The 24852-nt window shown below is 37.0% G+C and overlaps 1 long non-coding RNA gene across 1 annotated transcript; it reads left to right on the plus strand.

Moving 5' to 3' along the window:
- Positions 1-441: 441 nt before the first annotated feature.
- On the plus strand, positions 442-1136 carry LOC110264370 (uncharacterized). The gene is made up of 2 exons (XR_002350459.2): positions 442-716; positions 863-1136. It is a non-coding gene; the product is annotated as an uncharacterized LOC110264370 (long non-coding RNA).
- The last annotated feature ends 23716 nt before the right edge of the window (positions 1137-24852 follow it).

A 24852-nucleotide genomic window follows, 5' to 3' on the forward strand; every position in this document is an offset into this window, starting at 1 on the left:
TATTAATGTAAAATTATATATGATATTTTTTTTGGTGACTAAATTATATATGATATGATCTATGTTATTAGATTATCAAAACAAAAATAGTGTAAAAATTGAGAAAGAGTGATAAGAAAATTAGAAAATGCCTTTCTGAATACGTATCAGAGAGAGTATAAAAAAAAAATAAACAGAAAAATTTTAATAAATTAAAAATAATCAAAGTATTATATTAACTTATTAATAAAAATTTTCAAAATTATAAAAAGAAAAAATAGCTACAAAAGGCATTGAAATGGCCTCTTTCCACATTCGAAGACAAAAGAATAGGAAAACAAATTAAATAGTAAAGAAAATCCTAATTTGTAAGAGGCTTTCCCAAACTTGCGGATACACCTTACATCAAATCTCAATTTTTATTATAAAAGAAGCTCCACATACCTCTTCAAACTCACCACCCTCATCACATCTTTCTCCTACAACTTTTTGTGTGATTTCTCTCTCCTTTCTTTTCTTCAAAGGGAGAGAGAAAAATAAAAGAATAATAACAATAAAAAAAAAATAAACAATCAACATTTGTAATAGAAAGATGGCATCTTCAATGAGAGTGGCAGTTTTTCTTGGCATGATTGCAGCTCTTATTTCAATAGTAGCTGCTACAGAACCCGCTACTTTTTCTCTCGATGTTAGTCACATTCCCACAAACGAAACTCAACTTCTTACCGTAGAAAGTGGTAATTTAATTTCCCTATTTTTCTCTTCGTTATTATTTTATTCTTTAAATATCATTATTTTTATTGATATCTTAATATTAATTCATCATGTTTTAGATGGTCACAATTTTTATTCATTTATCTATACTTTTGTTTGCAAAATGTAGGTGCTGCTTCATATGATCAAGCAATTGCTTGTGTCCTAATGTTGGTGGCTTTGGTGTTTACCTACCTCTTTCATTAAATGAAGGTCATAAGAGAGACACATTATTTATTGTAACACCATATGGGAATATTTTTGTTGACTAAAGATTTATTTTTTCATTCTTTTTATTACAAGAGGAATACACTACAATTGAAAACAAAAAGATTATGGATTCCTAGATTGTATTTCTAGCTCCAATAATGATATGATATTCAAGTTGTTCTTCTTCTTCTCTATTCATTTTTTTTACAAGAGGAATACACTACAATTGAAAAAAAAAGAAAAAGGTTATGGGTACCTAGATTGTAGTTTTATCTCCGATGATAATATTCTACTTGTTTTTCTTCTCTATTTGTTCTTATTCTCGTTTGTCTAGTTTTTTTTTTTATTTATAGTTCCTTTAAAATCACTTAACTATATATAATAATTAAGAAGGAACAACTAACCAAATTAGATTGTTCTAGCGCTAGTTCACTAGTCGTTTAAGTAAGTGTCAGAGGTAGAGTTCGAATTTCGTCTTATACATACAGTAATTTATTGGCTCCCCATACTTTTTCTGTTCTTTTACACTTATTCAAAATGACATTTGATGGTTGCTTTACTTTCTTCTTTTATTTTTCCCATCTTGGAACCAATTTTTATTTAAGATAATGCTATTTGAAACAAAATTATTTTCATGAAACTTCATGCCAATAAAATGAACATACAATATCATATCTAATAAAAAAAATTAAATCACATTTAGTACATAATAGAAAAAAGAGAAAAAAAAATAATACTACACATCTAAATATTTTTATTAATCAAATTTAATTAAGTTGGTCTAATATTAATAAAAAATAATTATAAATAATATTATTCTAAGTCTTTGTTTAATTTGATTAGACTTAGTTTATCAAAAGATTTGGACGTAGAATATTACTCATAAGAAAATAATGCGTCATATATATATGTTTGTGAACAACGAGAAGAGTTAATTTTGTATTACTGAATTTCTTTACATCATAAAAGATGTAGTCTTGTACACATATATGTTGGTTAACCACTAATGATTTATAAATATAAAAATTGACCGCAATAATTTCATATAACAGTATAGCACAATCTTTTTTTTTTTTTTTTTTTTTTTTTTGCTATTAACATTTGTCAAAAAGCTGAAGGTCAGTTAGATACTAAAAAATGATTATCTTGTGTTCTTGTACGTAGGATTTAGTATCTGGTTCTAGCTTTGTTAGTTTATAATTTTATATAGTTATTGTTACTTGCTTTTTAAGTTTTTTTTCAGATTCATCATTCTTTTATGAAAAAAGTTTAAAGGTTAACAAAATTTATTATTTTTTATTAGTATTTTTAATTATTAGTCTAATTTTTTAATTTAATAATCTAATAATATATTTTTAGTCTATATTTTTAAATATTATTAATTAGCTGCTGATAAAAATAATAATTTTTGTTGAGTTTCTAATATTTCTTTCTTTTATTATATCCAGAATATGTTATATTCTCTATTCCTTCTTGATTTGTTCTGATTTTTCTTTCAAGAATGGCATCAAACATTACAATTTTTGCAATAATTAATATATAAATTTAGATCCTTTAAAAGAAAAAAGTTAATAGAATGATAAAGTGAAGAATTAATCATTATTGATTTTATAACCTTTATAAAATGAGTATCACATTATCTTAATTTAAAAGTGATTAACTCTTCACTTTATTATTTTATCAATTTTTTCACTTTAAAATATCTTGATCCTTAATATATAGTATCTCCAACTTATATATAGTATGCAATCCCATTACCTGGCCTAAACCCCAGAATATATCTACAATAACTGCAGAAATAATATAAGTAAAATAATATAAACAACGTCAGTTAAGTAGTAGGAATATGTAAGGTGGAGGATATAGACACTACAAGAAAAGAAAACAGCTCTATTGCGACGCTTTTAAAGCGTAACGAAAAACTAAAAAAAGCATAACGATAACTTTTCGTCACACTTTTTGAGTTACCGACACGCTTTTAAAAGGGTCACATCTACTAGCGTGGCAGTTGTTCTATCGTCACGCTTTTGGTGACCTATCACCACGTTTTATTTTTTGCCATGCTTGCCACACTTAAAAGTATGGCCGTATGTGAGAGATATGGCTACGCTTTTAAAACGTGGCAATAACGAAAGATATGGCCACGCTTTTAAAGCGTGGCAATAGAAAAAAATACGGCCACAATTTTAAAGTGTGGCGATAGCGAGAGATACAGCCACACTTTTAAAGCATGGCGATAGCGAGATATGGCCACACTTTTAAAGCGTGGCAATAGCAAGAGATACGGCCACGCTTTTAAAGTGTGGTGATAGCTTTATCAAATTAAAAAAAAAATTCTTTTTCTGACTTTACCTTCATCATTGCACAATATAAATTTTCAGTCCTTTTTTATTACCAAACTTATAAATATAGTATACAATTTTTATTATAAGACAAATCAAACAGTAATTAGTGACATATATAATATTTGCTATAATTATTTTATACATTAATACTCAAATACAAAATAAATATCGAGTTCAAAACTCTGATTTCTCAACAAGCTTCTCAACCTGAGCATAAAATCATAGAAATAATCAAATGGCCAATGCATCATCTCCATATATTACACCGAGAAAGAAACACTAGGGCACTCCTTTTATATAGATAAAAGAACAGAAGGAATTTAAGAGGTTAAAATTGCAAGTCACATTATATATAATGAATTCTATGCTTGTCCTCTACCAACTAGCAACAAAAATGAAATTCTTTAATTACTACAAAATGTCGTCACCCGATTCGCGAGTAATTTCCACAACTCTCATGCATTGTTTTTTTTTACGTCTCCATTTTTGCCACCTTTGGTAGCACAGCAGCCATCAGCTCATCAAAGTTTGCAGTCTTCCTAACTTCCAAGTAATATTTCAATCTAAAATACTATTTATCACATGTAGCAGTCAGAAATCAATGCAGCAGATCATAAGGATTAAGACAACAAACATAATCTAAAATCAGCAAGCATAAAATGGCTAGGATTAAGACAACAAACATAATCCAATATAAAACACCACCAATTTAAAAGAAGGAGGACACGAGGTGAGGAGATGAATTGTTTTTTCTGTGATGGCAAACTATTCCAATGGCTAGGTCAAGAGCAAGATATATTTAAATAATTAAAAATATTTGATGGTAATCAATGGCTAAGAGAAGGGGGTTGAATCTTGGCCTCTCTTTAAACTTTTCTTAAAATCTTGCTTTTTGTTGAGAGAATACATGAGAGACTTTAGTTTTGTCTCCTGATGCGGTAAGAGCCAGAACAGAGTCACTTGCTAGGAGAGTTGTAAAGAAGTGAAGCTTTATAGAGAAATTAGGAGATACTTTATTTTTGTCTCCTTTAGTGCAAAACCAGAACCAGAACCAGAACCAGACGTTAGTTCTTTGAGGTAAACCCTATATGCTTTACTAGTGGTTGAATAACCAACAAACATACCTTCATAAGATTTTGGATCAAATTTTCTAAGATTATCTTTAGTGTTTAACATAAAATATTTGCATCCAAAAACATGAAAGTACTTAAGATTGGGCGGTACACCTTTCCAAAACTCATAGGGTGTTTTCTTTAAAACTTTTTTAATGATGGTTCGATTCAAAATATAACAAGATGTGTTTACAACTTTAGCCCAAAAAAATTTTGGAATTTTATTTTCATAAAGCATTGCCCTTGCTGTAAAACCCGAGTAATTAGTAAATAATTAACCAATAAATTAATTATTAATCAAGCAATTAAGAAATAAAATTTTATAGTTTCATATGATAGAGGAAATTAAAATAAGAATTTTAACACTAATTTTAAAGAATTTGGCCCAAGATTGGGCCGAACCGGTTGAACCGAGCCCAGAATGGGCCCAAGCCCAACCCAACAGCCCAAAATACATTAAGAAGAAGCCTTCTTCCTTTCATTCTTCATAAACGCTGAAAGAGTGTTCATGGTTGGGGAAAGAAAACAAACCCTAACACCACAATCAAACTACCATAACTTCTTACCACCGCGTCGAGCTCTACAATTCTACCGGAACAATTTCATATGTAAGCCGCTCTATCACCTTAGCCTCTCTACTCCTCAATTTTTTTACATTTAAGAGAATCTAAATTGATAATTAGTTGATTTTGGTTCTCTACGTTCAATTTAGCTCGTGAAGCTTGCTGGACTTGGCTCTCTTGGTCTGTGGATACGGTGAGGTCTCTAACCCTAACCAAATTTGGTTCTAGTATGTTAAATTGTGAATTTTGAGTATGTATGGTGATATATGTGAAATTAGGTGTATATATGTATATGTTGGAGCTTGAATTGTGAGCTTTGGAACTTGGTGGAGGTTGGGTATTTGAGCTTTGATGATTTTGGGGCTTGAGGGGCTGTGTTGGTTGGTGTTTCACCTTGGACAATACGCGGAAATTGGCCAAGGTATGGTTTAGGTTTCGCGTATTTAATATGTAATATTCTGTGAAAACTTAGGCTAGATGACCATAGGATAGGTTGGAATGCATGAAAATGTTAAATGTTTAGCACCCTTAATGATGTTTATGATGTGAATGGATTGTGTGCTGAATGATTATTGTTTGTAAAGGTAAAAGTATGTTAAACGGTGAGTTGGTAGAATTGGTAGGAAGAAATGAAGATATATACAAAGAGTAAGTGGATGTATGCTTGTGTTGTTGACAAACCCCAATTTGACGGTTTGTTTTGCATTGAATTTAGAGTATTTTGATAACCTTTTGTCACATTTAGCCTAGGAATTAGCATGATTTTGTTATCTCTCCCATGTTTGTGCTTAAGTGTAAAAACATGCCCTTTAAGCCTTATTTTGATGAATTCTAGTTCTTCTTTGATTCCATAAGATGCCTTGATGTGTTCGCTAGTAATTCCAGGATTGAAATAGGCTAGGCATGGATCAAAGGAAGCAAGGAAGGAAGCATACAAGTGGAGAGAAGCATAAAAAGTCAAAGAAGCAAAGTCAGTCATGCACGCGCACGCGCACAAGGCGCTCGCGCGCACATCGCAGAATTAGCCAGGGACGCGCACGCGTACCGTGCGCGCACGCGTCGATGAGGGCACATGACCTCACTAATGCAACACGTGCCTGGCGATTTGAGAGGGTTTCTGAACCCATTTTTGGCGCCAAATTGCTAAGGGGAAAGGAATAAAAGGATGAAGGATTAAGGGGAAGGCATCATCATCAGAATCATCACCTTTTGACCAACAATCACTTTTAGTTTAGAGTTTTAGAGAGAGAAGCTCTCTCTTCTCTCTAGAATTAGGATTAGAAATTAGGGTTAGATTAGGATCTCATAGTTCTAGGTTTAATTCAAGTCTCCTTCTACTTCTACCTTCAATTGATGATTGCTACACTTTGTTTCTTCTCTCTATCCCTATTCTCTTGTTGTAATTTCTCTTATTTTGTTTCTAGGTTTTGTAATCATGATACTCTTGTTCTCTTTATTTTCTTTCAATAATGCAATTTGAGGTAATTCATGATAATTGTGATTTCCTTGTTTGTTGTTGTTGATTCTTTGTATTCAATTGTAGTTAGAATTCATTCTTGTTGTGATTGACTATACTTTTCTTGTGTGCCCTCCAAGTGTTTGATGAAATGCTCGGTTGGATTTTCGTATAGGTTTTGTTCCTCTTGGCCTAGGTAGAGTGATTAGTGACTCTTGAGTTATCTAATTCCTTTGTTGATTGATAATTGGAGAGATTGCTAATTGGTTTGGAGTGCACTAAAGCTAGTCTTTCCTTGGGAGTTGGCTAGGACTTGTGGCTCAAGTCAATTCATCCACTTGACTTTCCTTTAATTAGTAAGGGTTAACTAAGTGGTAGCAATGAACAATTCTCATCACAATTGAGAAGGATAACTAGGATAGGACTTCTAGTTCTCACACCTTTCCAAGAGCCTTTTATAGTTGTTAGTTTATTTTCATTGCCATTTACTTTTCATGCTTCTTATCCAAAACCCCAAAATAACTCATAACCAATAACAAGACACTTTATTGTAATCCCTAGGGAGAACGACCCGAGGTCCAATACTTCGGTTTATAAATTTTAGGGGTTTGTACTAGTGACAAACAAATTTTTGTATGAAAGGATTAGTGATTGGTTTAGAAACTATACTTGCAACGAGAATTCATTTGTGAAATTCTATACCATCAAAAATCCATTCGTCAAAATGGCGCCGTTGCCGGGGATTTGCAATGGTGTTGTGTTATTGGTTATTGTACATATGTGAATATTGTGAATAGGTTTATCTTTTGTTGTTTCTTAATTTTTGTTAGTTTTATTTTGTTCTCTCATTATGAATTCTCACCACTTTGGCTTTGAGTTTGGTTCTAAGTGTGTTGTAGGAAATGTGGACTTTAATGGCAACATGTACCATGGATGGAACCAACAAAGATGGGAAGAGCCTCAAGGAATTGATCACTCCTATTGGCAACAACCTCCGGATACTTATAGGTATAATTTCCATCCTAAGGCATGCTAACTTAGCGGCTATGATGATTCTTTTTGTGACACTCAACAACCACCATCATATGCCTATGAATCTCATCCTCAACATGAACCTCAACCATTCTCACAAGCCTTTCATCACCAAGCACCACCCTATGATCCATATCCATCATATAACCAATCATCCATACCATATTTTTATGGCCATTATGAGCAAGAACCTCTAGAATCACCACAACCATATCAAGATTACTCCCAAGAACCACCTCAATACTCATCATCACCATACCTTTACCAAGAAGAACCACCTTCCTACCATGAACCCTCCCTCCAAAATTATGAACCTTCCTATTCACCCCAAGCCCCAATAGACGATCCTCTCACTTTGTTACTCCAAGGACAAGAAGCCATGAAGCGGGATACACTTGAGTTTGTGACCAATTTGACCAAGGTGGTGCACACTTTAGCCCACCAATGCTTGAATACTCAAGGTACTTCCGTGACCACATGTGAAAAGTCAAAAGAAGAGCAAAGTATGAAGGTGAAATTGGAAAATTCGGTGGAGAAAGAGGAGTCAAATTTTGTATTGAAGCAACTAGAGGAACCTATAATCATTGAAGAAAAGGAAGAAGTGGTTGAAGATTTAGGAGATGTTGAGAGTCCAAGGGAATGTAGTCTCATGGAGCACTCTGCCAAGGAGCTTGATATTGAAGTTGAAGAGGGTGCGCAACCTCCAAGGCATATCATCGTTGGAGACTTGGAAGAGGCTTATCAAGAGATGGATTCAATCATGGATGAATTTCTCTCTACAATGGAATCCTCTCCCATCGGACATAGAGTTGAAATTATAGAAGAGTGTGCGCAACCTCCCAAGGAAGATGAGAAGGGCATGGTGTATATTGAAATTGAAGAATATGAAGAGGTTGACCAAGAAATGGATTTATTCATCAATGAATTTCTATCCAAAATTGAACCACCTCCCATTAGGCAAGAAATCAAAGTTCTTGAAGACAACACCAAGCTATGTGATAAAAGGGAAAAGGTTGAAATCAAGGAAGCTCGCAAAGAGGTGGAAATACATAAAGAAGAGTACAAGGAAGTAGACCTTGCATTATCTAAGTGTGAGGAGGTCTCCCTTTCCGAGTCACCATCCAACACAACATTCAAGTGGGTAAAATTCTTACCCATAAGCTTTACTTTCTCGCTTGAATATGGTTTGATTGAAACGGATGGACAACTTAGAGCTCTTTGTGGACTTAAAGGAAAAAGAGAATTGTGTAGTGGTTGCAAGTTAGGAATTAGGCTCATTAAGGTCAAGGTTTCAAGGCATAGGAACGATGATTGGAAGAATACCACTTTGTATGGGTTTCAACGGAAGGCTTGGTATGTTAAAGGGAATTCTATATGTCAACCACCCGGAAAGAGAGAGTATGAAGACCAAATCGAAGATGGGTGTGAAGATAAGATATGGGATCCCGGTTCGCTATATGAAGACCAACTATGGGGACTCGTATCTTGGGTAGAACTGTGCCCGAGCTTGATGAATATGGTTGGAAATTCTGTCAACCAATTGAGAAGCAAGGATCCTTGGAGATTCAAGGATGAGTACAAACATAAGCCACCATGACAATAAGCATCTCAAAATGTCCAACTTAAGGACTTAAACTAAAAGTGCTAGGTGGGAGACACCCCACCATGGTAAACTCTTTCCACTCTTTTAAAATTTACTTAATAAGTAATTTGAGTTACCATTGTAGGTAGATGTTTCATACAAATTTGTTTGTATGACTTAATTGTTAGCTTAGTCACATGCATGTTGTGTTTAGTAGTAGATGAATAATATCAACAATTGTATTTTTTGTGAATTGTATGATGGTTGAGTGAATAAGAGTTGTGAACACTAAGGGGAGCACCCAGCAAAAAAAAAAAAAAAGGGCGTGGACGCGCGCGCACAACGTACGCGTACGCGTCCCGGTGCGCATGCACCACGAGCCACACTCCCGAGAGTTGGGCCTCTCTTGGGCAAACATTGTGCCTTGAGCCCAACCTGACCCACGCGGACACGCACTACGTGCGGGCGCGCCGACTATTAGAACATGGAAGTTCGCGTGGACGCGCACCTGCCGCGTCCGCGCCGATTTGCTGCTGCAAATGATTGAGCCAAACCCCAGAGAGTTAGGCCATTTCTGGGCTAGCTTTAGGCCCCAGGCCCAACCCGATCTGCGCGAACGCATGCATCGCGCCAGCGCGCCATTTCACAATTCGTCAATGTACGCGGACGCGCATTTACCGCGCGCGCGTCCTTGCGTGTTGCCACCAAGCTAGGCCACGAACCCGAGAGTCGGGCGTGCCTCAAGCCCATTCTAAGCCTCAGGCGCAATCTCATGTACGCGTGCGCGCACCGTACGCGCACGCGCCCCTGCCTAATGTGCCCACCCCACGTTAGCGCGCACTGCACGCTCACGCATGAATCTCCCTTTTCCCCAATGCGCGCGGACGCGTACATACCGCGTGCGCGCAGGTCTGGTGTGCGACTCCCAGGCCAGTCTCCAGAGAGTTAGGCCTGAGTTAGGCCAACTCTAAGCCCCTAGCCCAACTCCATGCACGCGTGCGCGCACGGTACGCGCACGCGTCCCTTCCTATTTTGCTCATCCCCGCTTAAGCGCGTTGTACGCGCACGCGTAGGGCCCACGTTCTCTCAATGGACGCGGACGCGCAAGGTGCGCGCGCGCGCCGATTCAAAAATAGGGATAACCCTAGCTCACGAAGCACACTGCGCAGTCGCGCAACCCTTTCCCCAATCTCCACTCTCTTCTTCTCCTTCTCTCCCCCAACTGTCGTCGCAGCAGCAGCGCCGGCCGCCGCCGCACGACCTACCTCCGTCACCGTCCTTGGCCGTCAATTCCCTTTCCCTCTCACCACCACCCGTTCTCTCTCTCTCCCTCTCACTCCTCTCACCCATCTCACCACCATCTCACCCTTCCCTCCGCCGCCACCCCGTCATCACTGCCGGCGGCTTCCCCCCCCCTCCCCCTCTCTGTTCTTCCTGCACATCCTCCTATCCTTCTCCTCTCTCACCATCACCCTCCCTCCTCCCCTCAGTTTCTCATCCCTCCGACCAAACCACCGCGCCAGCCGTCCTCACCGCCACCGTTCACGGCGGTGCCAGGTTCTGTCTCTGCTGCCCCTGCCTTATCGTCGTCCCCCTTTCCATTCTCAGTTTTTCCCGGCTCCCAGGTTCCTGCTCCATTTCTGTTATTTCTTTTTCTATCTTTTCCTTTTTATTTGTTCATTTACGTTAGTTCCGGGAATTGCATGTTAATTAGCTAAATTCAAATTTTGTATGTTAGGTTAGATAGATATAATTGCTGTTAGGTAGCTAGGGCTGGATAGAGGATTCTAGGCCTGATGATTGCTCCGTATGTGCATATCTGCTGCTTGCTTCCTTGGGTACGGTATGTTGGTTTTGGGTTGGTATTCCATGCAATATGTGTTGCCAGATAATATTTGTTTGCTGCTGTGCGTGATTGATGTTATTTTTCGTGCTAATTATGCTATTTTGCTATCCGGGAACGTCCAATTTTAAGCCGGAATGCTGCCCGATTTTCAAGGAAATTAGTTTCATTTTGATCTTTATTTCAGTTTTGGGCAAATTTCTGTTTCCCTTTTTGACTTCCTGGATTTGCACAATCATTGTGAACATGAACCGCAACTTCTCGTTCAATTAAGCCTATATATCATCATATCGCTAATCCACTTTTCTAACTTACTAATTTCTTTAACCGTTTTACTTCCACTCACTTTTAACCCTCTTTAACAATTCTTTCAAAAATATGATGATATTATTGCCTTTTGAATATGAGATGTTGCCTTTAATGAAGATTACAGTCTTGGTTCATTCACTTATGCTTACTTGTTCACTTTTACGTATTCAGTGCAACATCATGATTGCTCTTTGATATTTGTCTCCTGAACATGCCTTCTTTGTTACATGCTAAATGTTTTATATCTTCTATCATATTTTTCAGGATGTCGGATAGAGGAAAAGCTATAGCCTCTGCTTCCAAAAAAAGGAAGCGCTCCAAGACCTCTACACCCCCACCATCTGCTAACTATGCGAGGAATCCGCTGAATGAGGAGGAGAAAGAAAACCAGTTACTCCCGTCCACTGATCCAACCAAATTTCCAAATCTCTACTGCAAGCTCCGCCTTTCCCGTTATGCAAAGAAGAATCTGAATATTGAGAAGAAGCTGAATCTTCCCAATGATGTGAGGCGTGCCATAAACGCCCGTATTTCTGAGCTGGGCTTGGATTTTGTTGATAGGGACTTGGGACGGATTAACATCTCGTGGGTCAAGGAATTTTACTGCAATTTCTTTCGACCGGGCTTGGATTCAGTATTCTTGAGGGGCAGAGAGATCATGATCACTGAGGATGCCTTGAGGGATGCACTGCTCTGCAGAGTTGGCACTTCTGAGACTTGTGCCTACCAGCAGGCAGAGGTAGCTCTCCTCTCCTTGACTTTCGACTATGAGGCACTTAGGCGCGTGATTGCCACACCAGATGCTTCTTGGGTGATGGATTCGAGCAACACAAAGCCCAAGAGCATGCTATTTGCACATCTGACTAGGGAGGCTAGGACTTGGCAACAAATATTTGCCCACTATGTCTTCCCTACCACTCACTTTTCAGAGATTCCGATGGATATGCTAGTCCTGATTGGGTGTGTCATGGAGGGGAAGGAAGTATATTTTCCCCGACTGATTAGGCATAGCATGTGGAGAGCTCATATTCGCGGCTTGTTACCGTTTCCCACACTGGTTACTAGCTTAGCTGAGCTAGCTGATGTCCCGTGGGAGGACAATGACGTGACACCACCACCTCCAGATGACGACGACAAGGAAGTTACTATTCCTTGGGGTGTGTGGGTGCACGAGAGGCCCCCGACCAGCCGCCGTTCTCGAGCTAGAGCAGCAGTCGAGGCAGCTATACCATCTCCTTCGACAGCAGCCCCACCTCCTTCAGCACCCGAGCCCATTTACCTACTGGTTCAGCGTCTGTTTCGGTTCTTGGAGCGCGAGAGGCTTCATGTCAGACGCCGACTGGATCGGATGGATCAGGCACTCATCTCCCTTGGTGCTGAGTTACCTCCGCTTCCAGACTCTCCGACCTCCGATGAGCCGGATCATCAGGAGGAGGACGTGGAGGCACCGGTTCAGCAGGATGGCCCTGACACTACAGAGCCGCCACAGACTCAGGAGGAGCCGGTCCCACAGCCATAGTCAGAGCCTGAGCCTATCATTGTACCTCCCACTGATCCTCCGGTTTAGCATCGAGGACGATGCTTGGTTTTAAGTGTGGGGAGGGCACCGGTAGCACTATTTGGGAACCGGTGAACTTTTCGGCCTAGTTATCTCATTTTGCACATCTTTGTATATATTTTGATGCATTTCTAGTTTGCTTTGGATACTTTTATTGCTTATTTTGGATTTTAGATATTTTGACGCTTTTGGATATTTTTAGATGTTTTGGATGATAGATTCCGTACTTTTAGTTGGATTCTTCTTTATACATTTTGTTTATCTTTGTTTTTAGTTTGTAGTTGTGATTAGAAATCATACTTTGGATTGCAAATATTTAGTCACCCTTTTTGCATAATATATTGGTTCTAAGTGAAAAAGGAAAGGGTGAACTAACAAAATTTTTGAACTTTTCAATCACAACAATGCTTAGTCAAACATTGAGATTTTTCAAGAAGTTTAAATATAGGGCATTAACCCAATTGATTGAAAGAGAATTTTTGAAACTTGCTTGAATTTCATACCTTGTGAAGCATGTATTGAATTGAGAACACAAGCTTGTGAGACTTGAGCCTATTGATGTGGTTACATTTTATAACCACTTATTTTCCATTCTTGTGTGAAATTGTTCTCTTTCCATGATTGTGATCCTTGATTTGCTTGATTCTATATATCCGTTTATTTCTTGTGTTTGTGCATTTATATGATTGAGGCCATTCTTTCATTAGCCACTTACCCAAATAGCCAACCTTTTACTCTCCATTGTTAGCCAATTTTGAGCCTATGCTTAACCAACTTATTCTTATTTTAGCACATTACAAGCCTAAGGCGGAAAACCAATGAAAAGTCCTTGTTTGGATCTTTGATTAACCTAGGCTAGTGAGAGTGTTTTACTATTCAAAGTTGGTGAGGCTTGAGAACATTGGATGGGATAAAAAGGGGCAGTACACTCTTATGTTTAGGAATTGGGCACATATTCATGTATTGATTAAATGTAGAGACCTTATGCATTGATGTTCTTGTATTTAGTTTGAAAGAAGAAAAAGAAAAAAATATATGTGAAGAAAAGAAAAAAAAATGATGAAAAGAAAAGAAAAATGAAAGAGAAAAAAAAATGATGATGATGAAAAAGAAAAAAATAATACAATAAAGAAGGGACAGAATGCCCCAAAGTGAAGTCAATAAAAAGGGGATCAATGCATAAGTATTATGAATCAAATAAGAATGCATGAGTATGTAAGAAAAAGTGAAGAATGGGTAGTTAGAATAGCTTGCATTTGTATATGTCATTAATTAGGTTAGGTGGAAAAGTCTATGCTAATCAAAGACTCAAATCCTAGTCCACTTGACCATAAATGATCCTACCTTGACCCTAACCCCATTACAACCTAAATGAAAGACCTCATGATGAATGTATGCATGCATTGAATAAATGTTGATTGTTAGAAGAAAATCAAATTTTGGAAAACATTATTAGAAGAGAATTGAGTGAATTAACCCTTAAACACTTGAGTGAATAGAGCGGATACACATCCGGTGAGGGTTCAAAAGTTCAATCACATGTGTTCACCCATATTATCTATATTCTTGCAAGTTTGAACTCTTTTTGACAATTCAATACAATTGTGGTTTGGACTTAGTCCTTATTGCCTAGCTCTTGTGCTTACACATGCTCTCTTGAGAATTGATTTGTTTGAACTGAGCATTTCCAATTGCTTTAGATAATTGCATTTAGATAGGACTCATATAGTTTAGTTGCGTTCAATAAATGTCATAACCCTTAGTTCCTTCTTATTTTAGCATGAGGACATGCTAAGGCTTAAGTGTGGGGAGGTTGACAAACCCCAATTTGACGGTTTGTTTTGCATTGAATTTAGAGTATTTTGATAACCTTTTGTCACATTTAGCCTAGGAATTAGCATGATTTTGTTATCTCTCCCATGTTTGTGCTTAAGTGTAAAAACATGCCCTTTAAGCCTTATTTTGATGAATTCTAGTTCTTCTTTGATTCCATAAGATGCCTTGATGTGTTCGCTAGTAATTCCAGGATTGAAATAGGCTAGGCATGGATCAAAGGAAGCAAGGAAGGAAGCATACAAGTGGAGAGAAGCATAAAAAGTCAAAGAAGCAAAGTCAGCCATGCACGCGCACGCGCACAAGGCGCTCGCGCGCACATCGCAGAATTAGCCAGGGACGCGCACGCGTACCGTGCACGCACGCGTCGATGAGGGCACATGACCTCACTAATGCAACACGTGCCTGGCGATTTGAGAGGGTTTCTGAACCCATTTTTGGCGCCAAATTGCTAAGGGGAAAGGAATAAAAGGATGAAGGATTAAGGGGAAGGCATCATCATCAGAATCATCACCTTTTGACCAACAATCACTTTTAGTTTAGAGTTTTAGAGAGAGAAGCTCTCTCTTCTCTCTAGAATTAGGATTAGAAATTAGGGTTAGATTAGGATCTCATAGTTCTAGGTTTAATTCAAGTCTCCTTCTACTTCTACCTTCAATTGATGATTGCTACACTTTGTTTCTTCTCTCTATCCCTATTCTCTTGTTGTAATTTCTCTTATTTTGTTTCTAGGTTTTGTAATCATGATACTCTTGTTCTCTTTATTTTCTTTCAATAATGCAATTTGAGGTAATTTATGATAATTGTGATTTCCTTGTTTGTTGTTGTTGATTCTTTGTATTCAATTGTAGTTAGAATTCATTCTTGTTGTGATTGACTATATTTTTCTTGTGTGCCCTCCAAGTGTTTGATGAAATGCTTGGTTGGATTTTCGTATAGGTTTTGTTCCTCTTGGCCTAGGTAGAGTGATTAGTGACTCTTGAGTTATCTAATTCCTTTGTTGATTGATAATTGGAGAGATTGCTAATTGGTTTGGAGTGCACTAAAGCTAGTCTTTCCTTGGGAGTTGGCTAGGACTTGTGGCTCAAGTCAATTCATCCACTTGACTTTCCTTTAATTAGTAAGGGTTAACTAAGTGGTAGCAATGAACAATTCTCATCACAATTGAGAAGGATAACTAGGATAGGACTTCTAGTTCTCACACCTTTCCAAGAGCCTTTTATAGTTGTTAGTTTATTTTCATTGCCATTTACTTTTCATGCTTCTTATCCAAAACCCCAAAATAACTCATAACCAATAACAAGACACTTTATTGTAATTCCTAGGGAGAACGACCCGAAGTCCAATACTTCGGTTTATAAATTTTAGGGGTTTGTACTAGTGACAAACAACTTTTTGTATGAAAGGATTAGTGATTGGTTTAGAAACTATACTTGCAACGAGAATTCATTTGTGAAATTCTATACCATCAAAAATCCATTCGTCAGTTGTTGATGCAAAATGATGAGATTAAGTTGAACTTGTACAATAATGAAGTATGATTGAAGGTGGTGTGATATGACCAAATTAGTGTGGTGTTGGTGTGCTTGGGTGTAATGTTGAGTTGAATGTGGAATAGGAGTTTGGTTTTTGAAAAAAGTTGAGGTTTGATGGTTTTGAGAAAAATTGTGATTTTTGGCCAACTTTGGCGAAGCATAGCTTCCCCGATTTTTGTCGAACTTGTTTAGAAATAAAAGTGTGTTCGAGACATTTATACCATTAGAAGAACGGAGGAAAAATGATTAAAAATAAAAAAGTTATGCACGTCAGAAATTTGAGGTAAAAAACTGAAATTCTGTAGCTTTTGAAATTTAGTGAAATTTCTGGAAAAACGCATGTCCACGCGTACGCGTGACATGGAATATTTTGCGTATGCATATACCCCCTTCGTGGACAAATGCTACTGCCTAGTTTGCATGCGTACGCGTAATCAGGGGATGCATACGCGTCTTGGCCTAAACGCGTATCGACGAATACACGTGACCCACGCGTACGCGTGGCCCTGTTTTCAGCAAAAACTGATTTTGTGTTTTAATGCTCAAACTTGAACCTCTAGACTTCTATTTTCATTTCTTTAGTCTGAATATTATTATTAAGCTTAACAATAGGATGAAACTAGGAAAAAGGAGGTAACTTAGAGATGAAGGAAGATAACTAAACTAAGGATTGGAGAAGATGGCTTTTGTTTTAATAAGATGATGGAAGAGAGATATATGATGCAGTTAAAAGAGTAATGTAATATTGAGATTAATGAATGAGATAATCGTGGACATTAACAAAATGAGGACGATGAGACGAGTTATGAATTTATAATTGTGTATCATAAAATATAAGAGGAATGAGTAAATGCTTATGATTTATTGAGAAAGTGCAGTAGTGTCGCGAGTATGCTGGAGATGCATATGTAAGCTAAAGATTGAACATTGTTGAGCTTGGGGTGTTGTCTCCCCCATGTTAGTCAGGGATTAGTCCTATGGATAACATTGAGTTTGGGGTGTTATTTTCCCCACGTCATCTTGGGGGTATTGTTTTTCCCATGTTAGCTTGGGGTGTTGTCTCTTCTTCCCATGTCAGCTTGGGATTCGTCCCATGGATATTATTGAGCTTGGGGGCGTTCTCTTCCCTATGTCAGCTTGGGGATTTTTCCTATGGTATATTTTTGAGCTTGAGAACATGTTGGGATGGCTACATAACCGACAGTTGATATCAACAGCCATAGGACAGGCATACATCATGTGCATATTGTTTGAATTGCCTATTTGCGAACTATTTGGGAATGTCTATGTGATTATAACATGCTATTTGTTGTACTTACTATCTGTATTACTTGTAAGTTACTTGTGTTTACCTTGTTTGCTTATTTGTCTGTGTAAACTAATCGGAGATAGAGGAACGGAGGAAATGGTGGAAAAGACTTAGTATTAAGGTCAGGTTTAAGTTAGGCTTAGATATTCTTAGAAGACTACGCTTTTATGGTTTCTGTTTAATACCTTAAGCTTTATAATCTGAGTGTCGGCATTTTAGGATTGCCTCTGGCATTCCCATGACCTTATATATTATGTGCGTGGCACCTTTACCATACTGAAAACCTCTGGTTCTCACCCTATACTGTATTGTTGTTTTTCAGATGCAGGTTGAGAGGCACCTCGTTAGGCGTCTGGACTTCTGAAGCGGAGTGGTTCCTAGGTTTCATTTTGTCATATAGTTTATGTTTATATGTACTTAACTTTCTCTCCGAATAACTTGTTTATTTTGTTCCTCTTAGAGGTTAAAGGAGAACTAGGGTTTTACCTATGTATTTGGGATTTTTGGGATATGTATATATGTATGTAAATATTCTCCGGCTAGCCTTGGCTTTGCAGGCCGAGTTAGGAGCTAGTTATTCTGTATCTTTAACTCTCTATTCTCATTTTCTGTCTATTTATACTTATTATTTTTAGATTTCTTAGCACGCAAGTTATCTCATTTACTGAGCATTGCGCTTTTGGTTTATGTTTGGTTTTATCCGTTTTTTTTTTCAAGGCTCCTAGTTAAATATCTTTCACTATTATTATTATTATTATTATTATTATTATTATATATATATATATATATTTACTTTTAGAGGTCATAATACCTTACTATCCCATTCTTATGACTTAAGCATAAGATTAAGTGTGGTAGGGTGTTACACTTGCCATTTCTTGAAGGCTTCTATTTCTCCTTTCAACAACCCCATTTTGTTGAGGTATTCTAGGACATGAAAAGTTATGTGAGATACCAAATTCATCACAAAAGGCTTCAAAATCTTGATTTTCAAACTCTTTTCTATGATCACTTCTTATGGAAGCTATTTTCAAATCTTTTTCATTTTGGATCTTTTTGCATAGAGTTGAAAAAGCAATGAAGGCATCATTCTTATGAGCTAAAAAAATAACTCATCCAAACCTAATATAGTCATCAACTACCACTAAGCCATAGTGCTTACCACCAAGATTTTGAGTCCTTTTAGGACCAAAAAGATCAATATGTAGCATTTCTAATGGTCTTTTGGTTGAGATGTCATCCTTGGATTTGAAAGAGTTTTTAGTTTGTTTACCCAATTGACAAGCATCACAAGTGATGTCTTTGTCAAATTTTATTTTAGGAAGACCTCTAACTAAATTCTTTTTCACAAGCTAAAAACTTTGAAACATGCTTGCTTGTCCCAATTTCTTATGTCATAACCATTTTTCAGATTCTATAGAAGTAAAACAAGCTACATTTTGTTCTTTTAGTTTCTCTAAGGTTAGTCCATACACATTATTGCATCTTTTAGCTTCAAACAAAATTTTACCATATTTTTTACACACAACCAAGTATTCCAATTTCTTGAAAATAACCAAATAACCTAAATCGCACAATTGGCTAATGCTTAGAAGATTATGTTTCAAACCATCAACTAGAAATATATCATTGATGAAAGTTGAGAAACTCTTACCAACCTTACCTACGGCCATAATTTTTTATTTACCATTGTCACCGAAAGTCACAAAGTCTCCATCATATTTGTCAAGCTTGATGAAGAATGTGGATTTTCCGGTCATGTTCCTAGAGCATCCACTATCCAAATACCACATATCATTCTTCTTCTAGGATGATAGGCAAAACTACACAAAGCTTTTAAGTGACCTTAGGTATCCAAATCTTTTTGGATCCTTTAATGTTAAACCATTTTTGTTGACCAAGAGTATTATATTTGCCAATTATTTTGTAACTTTTATCACCAATTTTCTTTTCAAAAATGAAACATTGAATAGGAAGATGACCATCTCTATTGTATATGTAACAGAATTTATTGGTTGCTGATTTTTTAAGAGGATTTGGGTTTTGAAATCTTTTGTCTTTAGAAGAGGAAACTTTATTTTCAAACTGTGAATTTTTTAAAACAGATTCTGATTTTTCACAATAACCCAATCTAGCTTTTTTAAAAAGAGGTCTTTGACTAGCCAACAGTTTATCTAAATTTTCAACCTCTTTATGCAACCTTACATTCTCTTCAAAGCAATTTAAATATGCAACCACTGAATGCTATTTTTCACAACTTTTAAGTTCAGCCTTAACCCGCTTATTTTCTTTAGCAAGATCAACAGTGGTTTTGGCTTTCCTTAGTTTTTCTTTGAGAAAAGCATTTTCAGCCTTTAGGATGTCATTTTCACATTCAAGTTCATGACATTGGTTCAGAAAATTTCTTATTTTCTCAGTGAGATGATCAATCATAAGATGAAGATCTTCATTAGAGGATTCAATAAAAATTACCTCATCATTATAACTGTGGTCGGCCATAAGGTAGGCTTGAGACTGGTTGTCTGAATCTTCATCTTCTTTAGAGTCATTTTTCAGATCTTTCCAAGATGCCATGAGCCCCTTCTTCCTGTCTTTTTGAGACTTGTCTTCTTTCTTCAACTTGGGACAGTCATATTTGTAGTGTCCAGTTTCTTTGCAGTTATGGCAAATGACCTTGCTTAGTTCCTTCTTTGGTCCCCTTGAGTTGCTTTCTCTGCTTCTTCCTCTTAGTTTCATTATCCTTCTAAGTTTTCTAGCAAAAAACACAAACTCATCATCTAGTAAACAATCACTAGATTCATCACCCAATGACTCATTACGAGATTTAAGAGCCACTCCTTTCTTTTTTGTATTATTTTTTATGTGAGTGATTTCATATGCTAGTAAATTTTCTCTCAGCTCATCATAAGTCATTTGACTCAGATTACTGCTTTCAGAGATAACAGTAGCATTTGTTTCCCAGTCTTTAATCAGACTTCTCAAGACTTTCCTCACCAGCACTTATTCTGAGTGAGTAATTCCCATAACATCTGAGTTATTAATGATGATAGAAAACCTCTCGAACATGTCATCAATTGATTATCCTTCCTTCATAGAGAATATCTCATACTCTTTGCTCAGCATGTCAACTCTGGTTTCTTTCACTTGTGTGGTGCCTTCATGTGTGACTTGGAGCTTATCCCAGATTTTCTATGCTGTTTTGCATCTTGAAACCTTTTGGTATTCCTCGAAGCTAATTGCACAGTTAAGAATGTTGACAGCCTTGGCATTGACTTCCACCTTTTTCTTGTCTTCTTCATTCCATTCTGCTTCGGTTTTGGGAGTGGCAACACCGTCAGCACCCGTTTTGGTGGGTATTTGAGGACTGTTCATGATTATCTTCCACAGGTTATAATCTACTGACTGAACAAAGATCTTCATTCTTTCTTTCCAATAGTTGTAGTTTTTCCATTGAAGAATAGAGGTCTGTTGTTGGATTATCTTTCTGTCAGTGTGTAAGCCATTGTATTGGAACCAATGTTGTTCGCCATCAGGATCTTTCTTCCAATTTGCAAAGCTTGATTTCTGTGAGACCAAGCTCTGATACCAATCGATAGTAATCAGTGGCTAAGAGAAGGGGGTTGAATCTTGGCCTCCCTTTGAACTTTTCTTAAAAGCTTGCTTTCTATTGAGAGAATACAAGAGAGACTTTAGTTTTGTCTCCTAACACGGTAGGAGCCAGAACAGAGTTACTTGCAAGGAGAGTTGTAAAGAAGTAAAGCTTTCATAGAGAAATCAGGAGATACTTTATTTTTGTCTCTTTTAATGCAGAACCAGAAACAGAGAAGAGAATGGAGAACGACACACAGATGTATCCTGATTCGACTACCTAGTACAATGTAGCCTACATCCAGTCTTCGTCACAACAATGATGGAATTTCACTATCCTTTTAACATATTACAATCACCAATTCTCCCTAGGATCTACCCAATCCTATCTGAGACAAGTCCATATTCTAACCCAACCTGAACTGACTAGGACTCACCCTAGCTTTCAACTGCAAGGTGTTAACCCAATTTGCAAGGGAATCCCCTAAGGATCATGACATAAAACATAAATACTCTCAAAGGATTTTTGAAATAACTTAGGCTTTTTTTCCAAGTCTAGCTCTCTACCTTTTTTCACTCATTGGCTTTTTCTTACAAACATCACCATGTTTGCCTTTAACCAATGAAACTCAGATAGACTAAACTAAGAAAAAGAAATACAACATGAAAACCATGAAGGAAAAGAACTAGAACAGCTCAGGGAGCTATGAGGACCGAAACTAGTTCTCTTTCTCTCCTTACTTCAATCCTTGGCTGTTCACCTCTATTATAGAAGAGTGAAGCTTCCAGAGCTTGAACCATCATCAGCACTTCATTTGTCTTATTCTCCAATAATCAGAATCAGCAACGGTGTTTTCAAGAGAGAGAGAGGTTAGAGGCAGTGACATGTAACCATACCTTTCTCTTTCATCCTTTTTCTTCAAGCTTCTTGAATCTGGGACGTGCATCTTTACTTTGGCACCAAGTTTGTTTCTTGACCATTGATTTAAAGTAGAGCACCATTGACTTCAATTTCTTCATAGTTTTTGGAATGGTGCTTGAGATTCAGAAGATTTCTTCACAGTTTCTTGATGAAGCACAAATGAGAAAATCACCTTTTTGTGATCCTCTGTTCGAATGAGATCTTCTCTCTTGTTGTAGCTCGTTTTCTTTCTTTTCTTACTTGAGAATGAAAATTTGCTTTTTGATATTCTCTTTGCCCTACATCCAAATCTTTCCCATTTTCTTTCTTCTTGGATGCAGAGTATGATGTGATGTGAAAAATAGAAGAGAGAGAAGAGAGAATTTGCTTTTCGGTGATATGGTGTGGTGTTCGAATGAAATAAATTTTGAATACCTAGTTGGAGTCTAAGTGAAGTGTATGGATTTTAGTGTATGGTCCACCGATTGGGCTTTATGTTGGACATTGGGCCAATTTATTTTTCTTTCTTTCACATGGTTCAGCCGTTCAAACTTGGATTAGGGTTGAAATTGAATGGTTTGATAGAGCTGAACTTGGTATTGGGCCAGCACGTGTGTGGGCTTGTTTTCATGCTTAATAGGCCATTGTGATTAATTCAATTCTGCACACTAAACACAACACATTACACACACAATTTGATAATAATTTCAATAATAATGTTTAGTCATCATCTTAATCATAGTTTAATTTTCTAAATTCAACAATATTATATAGCATTACCTTCAAATCCAATTGTTGTTTTGCCTTCTCAATCTCTTCCTGTTTAACAAAAAACAAAGCATTTATATTATCAGCTTTTTTAAGTTGTTATCAGTTATCACTAGTTCACTACTATTCAATAGAGAATGAAATTCCAAAAAATAATCTTGATCTCCTTAGGTATATTCTTAGAAAGTGGCTGAACTCGCATGTACAATGGATGCAATGCAAATACTAATAGTGAACTGAAAAACAAGCACATTGTGAGATCACAACGTTTAATCACAAAAACAAATATTTCATCCATCTTAGATGCGATAAAATTAATTTCAAAAACATTTCAATATGATTCATGTGGTTTGTATATTATATAAATTTAAAACAAAAAAAAAGCTGAAGTCTACACCATTTTAAGTATTGTGGTGAAACTGAGCAAAATGACAAGAGACAAAAAAGACCATGAATCCACGAAGCAACATCACATACCATATATTTGTTGTATAAAAGCATTAGAATGTGTTATATTATATATGCAGTACAAAGAACACAAAAAAATGTTTACTCTATCATATCACTATTATTAATTATGCCAGATTCCTTTTTCATATACGTAGAGAGAGATGATAGAGTAACTAAAAGTACTGGGAACAAGGATGAGCATCTCTGCTTCGTCGTCATCTTGATCATGTTTTAGGGCCAAAAAAATTTTGCCAACTCCTCTATCTCAATACTGTCAATCACCGCATTCGTCGCATCAATTACCTGCAAAGCATATTCATATTTGTCGAACGATCAGCCCTTTATATTCATTTACTATCAAACTGAATAACTAACAACATAACTTTAATTCTTCCAATTTTCACCTCTTCATGATGTTGTAATTTATCTTTAGACTGCAAGAAAACATGATAAATTTTGTATCATTCCATTTTGATCTAGAATGCAGAGAACAAACAAGTGTATATATTGCTTCTTTGGATTCTTCTGCTCCCCCAGACCGGCAAACGATAGTTTCCCATATGATATTGCTCCCACTAATACAGATCCTTGAGGATCATTCTGTTGAAATCATGGCCAAGTGATATTTTTTAACAAGTGATCCAACTAACAAAGACATATCAAGGAAAGAAGTAATTGCATTACTTAAAGTAAACATACAATATGTTGTAAACTAAAAAGGTCTCCTGATTCTAGCAAAATTAGTAGGTAACTAATTTCTGATTAAACAATGCCAGTAGCCAAGAGAATATCTAAATCAATGATGGAAGATGAGAGGATAAGGAAGAAAATGATGATTGTAAAAAAATAAAATGATAGAAGATGAGAGGATAAGGAAGAAGCACCTGGCAAGAACAGGCCTCTTTCGTTCAAGCTGGTATCTTCTCCACCCTCAAGTGACCTCTTCCCCATGCTTTTTGCGTCCCCAATTGCCCTCTGCATTTCACACTCATTCACTTCCAATAATAATACCCTAAGTTACCAAATCTGCAACAACTTCAGAAAACCACTAAAGTCAATCACCATTATGTAATACACGTCACGAAATATCATAGTATTAATAATTAATTGATAATAATAATAAAAAACAAAGAAACCCTAGCAACAATAGCAATGACAAACTAGAACAGATCTAGAATACCATAACATAACATAACAATACAAACAAATAAAACTAGAAATTTCACTAAAATCTTCAAATTCCAAGCTTGCCAAACTCCAATCCCGCAAACGAGCAATCTCGACCACCAAATTCCACGAAAAATTTGAAGGAAAAGGGAAAAAAGAACTAGAAAGGAGCTGAACTCACCAAGAAAAGCCTCTGCTGATTGTAGAAGTGGAAGTTGAAGAACGGAACCCGAAAAACTAAACTGGATGATGCGTAAGGCACTAAGATGTTACTGATGCTGCTCTAGAGAGAGAGAGAGAGAGAGAGTTTGGTGATAGAGTTATGGTGGGATCGGAGCAACAATGGTGGGATCGGAGCAACAATGGTGGGAGTGTCGGAAAAGAGAGCGCCGACAGAGGCATTGCGGCAGAAGGGAGCGCCGACGGAAGGGGTTAGGGTTTGTAGCGACGGAAGGGAGCAGTGGTGGAGGGAGGATCGATGGAGGGTTTGCGAGGGACAATCAGAGTCACCGCCAAAGGGAGTGCCAACAGAGGCACCAGGGATGGTGGGAGTGCTGTA

The sequence above is a fragment of the Arachis ipaensis genome, chromosome B7, assembly GCF_059453495.1.
Source record: "Arachis ipaensis isolate K30076 ecotype BB chromosome B7, ASM5945349v1, whole genome shotgun sequence".
Lineage (NCBI taxonomy): Eukaryota > Viridiplantae > Streptophyta > Magnoliopsida > Fabales > Fabaceae > Arachis > Arachis ipaensis.